The sequence below is a fragment of the Octodon degus genome, unplaced genomic scaffold (assembly GCF_000260255.1).
Source record: "Octodon degus isolate 3935 unplaced genomic scaffold, OctDeg1.0 scaffold00297, whole genome shotgun sequence".
Lineage (NCBI taxonomy): Eukaryota > Metazoa > Chordata > Mammalia > Rodentia > Octodontidae > Octodon > Octodon degus.
The window spans coordinates 1329773-1336020 of NW_004524873.1; the positions used below are offsets into that span (position 1 = coordinate 1329773).

At 35.0% G+C, this 6248-nt stretch overlaps 1 pseudogene; it reads right to left on the reverse strand.

The window, feature by feature from the left end:
* Positions 1-753: 753 nt before the first annotated feature.
* On the reverse strand, positions 754-6028 carry LOC101573595 (annotated as a pseudogene).
* Positions 6029-6248: the final 220 nt, after the last annotated feature.

Below are 6248 nucleotides of genomic sequence, written 5' to 3' on the forward strand. Positions count from 1 at the left end.
GAGTTGAGAAGCAATTTGTCTATTTGGGGGGGGAGTTAAAGTAACAGAAGTTATGGTAGGAAAGTAAAAGCTAAATTTCAACTTTCACTAATTTGTACAACTGATTTCATATCACTATTTTTTTTATTTTTATTTTTTGAGCAGAATATATTTATTGAGAGAAAGAAAGCTCCTGTCCCGAGAGAGGGACAGGAGGGGGGTGAGCGGGTAATTCCCCCCCACCCCTCTCATATCACTTTAAAGGAGTAGTTTTCTTCATTAGATATATTTTTTAAAATTATAAACATAAGGGTCAGGGAGTTGGCTGAGTAGGATAAGTGCCTGTCTAGCGTGCACAAGGTCCTCAGTTCAATCCCTGGTATGAAAAAATTAAAAATAAAAAAACATAATTTCTGGTTATAACAAGTAAAATAATGGAAAGGTATGGAAAAAAATCAAGATAGCTACATTATGCTCTATTTTTTTTAATTACTGTGATAAAATACCCAGCAGCCAAAGTCAAAGGACGAAAGGTTTATTTAGCTCCCAGTTCGTAGAGGTTTCAGTCCATAATTGGCTGACTCCAAGGCAGGGTGGCACATGGCAGAGAAGCAATACTTCATTGTAACAGAAGACAGCAAAAGTAGTGAGAACACTCAAGCCTCTTTCTATCCCTTAAATAGTATTCAGTCTACAAGGACTAAGATGGTGTCAGTTCAAATAGTGGACTGATCTAGCCATGACCCATCCTTAATACCAGCAATGTACTATGAATCAATCATTCACTTTAGATTCAGCCACTTCTGAAAAACCTCTATGACCATATGAAGCTCTGGAGGACATGTAGACATAAACTATAACATCCTAATTAGTGGAAAAAACATAGTGTTAAAGGGTATATGTCTCAGTTACTTTTTTCATATTGCTCAGGAAAAATGCCTGACACCCACAAGTTAAAGAAGGAAAGGTTTATTTTAGCTCACAGGTTGTAGAGATTTCAGCCCATAGTCATCCAGTTCTAAGGCAGGGTGGTATGGCAGAGGGGCATGAAAAAGGAAAAACTGTCCATGGTAGGGCAGGCAAGAGAGAGCAAGCAAGTTAGCTTCCCTTTGTCTTTTATCCATCTGCACTACAAGCCTTTTGGGTGGCACTACTCACACCCAGTGTGAGCCTTCCATTATCCACACCCAGAACTATGCTAACCCAATTTAATTATCACACACATTTAACTTCAATATCCTAGATCCAGCCACCCCTGAAAGCCCCTGAAGTCCATGAGGCTTTTGGTTGAACACACATTTAAGTCTAATTTAGAAAAAGAATCTATAGGATAATATATCAAACTATTACTAATAATTTCTAGGGAATGTGATTTTCTCAATTATATGGTTATGTCTTATTAGATATTATGTAATAAGCATATATTAATTTTAAAGAAAATTTCTAGAAGTTTAAAAAATAGAATTTTTAATATTCTGGACATTAATAAACAATATATGTTTTTTTTCTCTTTTTTATTGAGAAATAAATATGAGACAGTTTCACAGCTGATTAATAGGGAAGTTTTGATAGTCAATACACTGTACATTGTTATCTTCTTAGTGGTTATCCATAGTACAAGAAGCAGACAGGATATTCTGTCCAAACACTGTTAGTACACCTCTTTCTTCTCATTGAGTTAAGCAAAAGTAGCTATAAATTTATCCTATTTTGTATATACAAATACAAAATGATCTTTCCCTTGTATCTTTTTAAAAAATTTATATTTATTTATTTATTTTTTTGTCCTGTCAGAGGTGAATATTCTATTGGCATCTAAATACTATAAGTGTTTGAATTCAACTAAACTATCTAACACTGTCTAGCAGTCTATAATATTAGTGGGTTATCCTCAGAAGTTATTGACTTGAGCCTTTTACAGCTCATCGTATTAATATGAATTTACTTTATATACCTCATTTTTATACTTTTCTACTGGATGAATAAACAATATATGTTAAAAGATTTTATAATCTTCCTTTCTCATATAGAATATAGTTAGAAAAAAGCAAGATGCTTTATTACTTCAAAGCCCTTCATGTTTCAACCAGGATGAAAATTATACAGAAGTTACTGATGATAAATATAGAAGGCCATGGACAAGAGGTATGTTTTGTTTTTATTTGTCAAATGTGTGTTTGGGTTTTTTGATCCAAAAAATGACATTTATTCAAAGAAAAAAATGGACAAGATATCCATCTTTTGGCTCCCTTGTCTCCCCATCCAGCAGTCCTCACCCCTTACAGTTGAACTCTGGCTGGAGAAGCAGCAGGACACTCCCTGAAAGATGAGGACAGAGTCACTAAGGAGCATCTCTTCAGTGGAGGTGTTGTAGAAATTCCTTGTCTTGAAGAGTCTTCTTGTCCTATGTCACCAAGTTAATAGCCTTATAGACAAAATGCCTACTGTGACCAATCGTTTATGCCTAGTTTTCCCTTTTTGTGGGAAGATCAGAATTGATGATTAAGGAAACCTGACACACAATAATGCCTCTGGCCAGCAAGTCAGTGGTAATAAATACTCTGATAGAGCCAAACCAGAACTTCCTGATGATACCATCTCATTCCATGCAATCCATATCTCCATGCATGGCAGAGACAGCAAAGTTTCTGGCATGCATTTTGTAGTCAATAAGCCTTCCTCTGGCTGTTAATGAAGATGACTACCTGGATGATGGTCAGAATTTCATCAAAATCATACCACATGTCCAGTTTTCATTCCTGTTGTTCCATATTAACATAGAATTGACATATACCCTTGAGGGTCAACTTTTCCTTCCTGACAAGAATCTCAGTTGAGTCCATCATAAACTTCGTGGTCACATCTAGCACACCAGAAGGCACTGTAGCTGACAACAAAGTTACCTGCATGTTGTTGAGTTTTTGGAATATGTCATAAATCTGGTCCTTCAATGCACAGCTCAACATTTTATCAGCCTCCTAGGATGAAACCTATTTTAGTCATGATGTATAATCTTCTTGATGATTTGATGTATTCTGTTTGCTAGTATTTTATTGAGGATTTTTACATCTATGTTCATCAGGGAGATTGGCCTGTAGTCCTCTTCTATGGTTGGGTCCTTCTCTGGTTTTGGTATCAGAATAATACTTCCCTCCAGTTTTGGAATTTCACAGAAGAGTTTGAGTAGAGTTGGCATTAGATCTTCACTAAATTTCTTGTACAATTTAGCTATAAATCCATCAGGACCTGGGCTTTTATTTGTTGGTAGGTTTTTATTATTATTATTACTACTACATTTTCAATTTCATTAACTGATATATTGGGTTATTCAGAATTTTTATATCTTCTTGATTCAGCTTTGGTTATATGTATCTAGGAATCTGTCCATTTCTTCTGTGTTTTCCATCCTGTGAGAGAAAAGATTATCTGGCCACCAACCCATGTATGAAGCTAGGATGAACAATGGATTGTCATCACATCTGCCCTTGTCTGATATAAGAACACTGTCACCAATGAGTTGTCTCTTTGCCCATTGTTTTTGTTTTGTTTTTTATGGTATAGGAGATTTAATCCTTGGATATACTAGGCCAGCACTCTACTTTAAGCTATGCCCCAGCCCACAAAATGTTTTAAAAATTACTTTAGAGTTGTTCTTAAGAAGGTACAGTGCTTTATTAATTAAAGACTCTTCACATTTATTCATAACATATGTCTAAGGAATTTACAAATTGATATATTTTTTAAAAGTTTATATCCTGAAATAGCTTCTTCTTCTTCTTCTTTTTTTTTTTTTTTTTCAGAATGGGGGATTGAACTCAGGCCCTTGTGCTTGCCAGGCAAGCGCTTATTCTACTGAGCTATCTCCCCAGCCCCACAAATTGATATTTTATTACAGAATTTAGTTTACTAAGGAAAATTCACAGTCGCTATGAATGATATACAAAATATATAAAGATAATGAAGCCTTAAAATGTACTAACATTATAAATATTTATTTTATTATAAATTTTTTTTCATCTCTATGAGGACTGCTTAAAGTTGTAACGATATACTGAATATAAAATTACTTTTAAATGTATGGAATAAAAGACTATTTAAAAAAAATAAAAAATAAAAATAAATAAAGTACCATTTTTTATTTCTTTCAAGACCAGACTAGGAAAGGATAGCTTCTTTGGGAGGGTTAATTCATTTATTAACATTTACTTGGCATATATTATATATCAAATGCTGTTTAGATAGTAAAGACACAGTTACTAATAAGACAGAAATACCCCCCAGTGATTTCTCAGACAGGTAAAGAGGGCATAGCAATAAAACTATTAAATATGTTATAATATTTTAAATATAAATTAATATCTGGTATTGACAATCATAGAGAACACAATAATATAATATGGTGTGAAATTTTGGGAATAGAGTGCTATCTTCTAAGATGGTTAGAGAAGCTAGTTTGTGAAGAAGTAGACATTTGAGCTGAGACCTGAGTTTTGAGATGCAATAACTGCAGAGATACAGGGGAAATTCCTTTCAAGCAAAGGTTGAATGCTTGACTCAGGAATGAACTTCATACATTTAAGGACAAGAAAATTAGAATATTATAACTGGTAAAAGGAGATCCCAGAAGTAAGCAGTTTTTGAAATATATAAGACTGTAATTCCACCATAATGTGGAATTTATTTACTTATGTGTATTATGGCTACAATAGACCGAATGTGTGTAACCCCTCCTCATTCATATGTTGAAACCTACTCTCCTTCATAATGGTATTGTGAGGTGGAACATTTGGGAAGTCATTAGGTCATGAGGGGTTAGTGACATTTTTAAAGACATCCACAAAATCTTCTTTGCCCTTTCCACTATTTGAGAACACAGAGAGAAGATGGTTACCTTTGAACTCAGAAGGGATTATCCTCCTTAGACACTGAATCTGCTGGTGTTGTGTTCTTAGGGTGCTTAGCTTCCAGAGTTATGAAAAATAAATGTTATTTATTTATTTAAAGTCACTTAGTCTATGGTATATTGATATAGTAGTTCAAAATTACCAGTTGTTGATATGGCAAGCCACTGGACACTTTTAAGATGCCACTTCATTTTAAGAAAAGGAATAACATAACCTGCTTCATACTTGAGAAATACAATTCAGAAATTGTGGTGTATGCCTATAATCCCACCATTCTGGGAGGCTGAGGTAGGAAGATTATAAGTCTGAGCATAGCCTGGGCAACTTACTGAGACCCTGACTCAAAATTTTTAAAAAGGGACAAGTATAGTACAGCTTAAGGTCCTGGGTTCAATCCTACTACTGAAAAGAGAGAAGAGAATTAAGGGAGGAAACAAAGAAAGAAAATATATCTGATTTTCTGAAGGATGGAGAGGATGGGGATGGGAGTCAAGAGTAGAGATAGGAAAATCAGTCAAGCAGCTATTCTAGTGATCCAGAATCTGGAATACAAAGTGAATCTAGACACTAGACAGAAAGTGATAATAGCTTCCACTAGGGTTCTAGTAGTGGAGATGTGAGAAGTACTTAAAATTGAGATTATTTGAGAAGTGAGGGAGCTGCAAACATAAAGAATAAATAATTTATTCTATGTTTTTTACCCAAGTTGCCAATTAGATGGTAGTTCCATTTCTTAAGGTAAAGGCTCTTGGAGAAGCCAGTTTTTGTCCTGAGTCAGTAGCTCCACTTTGTCCATTTTTAGGCATCTAATGAAGGCATTAAGAAGAAAAGTGGTTACATTAATCTTTAGCACAGCTGTGCATAACAGTTCTCTGGGAATCTTTGGTCCAATCCAGTTTGTCTTCTTTCTTACTTTTATCCTTCAGAGTACCTAAAATGTGCTGGGGAATGCAACATCCTGTAATATAGAGGGAACTGTTGGAACAATCCAGGCTCTGTTCTGGTTCCACCCAGAGTAGGATGTACTTCTGTGCTTTAGCCCAGAAAGTTCTAACTTGAGTATCTAAAAGCCAGGATAGGCTGCTTTTGGAGTTCCTCATGTACTGTGCAAGAGAAACACATGAAGATTCCAAGATTCTATCCATCCTGAGGCAAATTTCCTGAGTCTTGGTGGACTACATTGAATTGTAGGCACCTGTGTATACTTCACATAACTCACATGGAGATATTCTGTCTCGCCATATGCAGACAAGGTGGTAACTTTTTAACCATCAATCTGTTTTACAAGTTAGTTTAGATTGGAATTCTCAATATGTAAAGTTCACGATATATAGATTTTCTTATGATGTAGAAGAAGTCACCAAT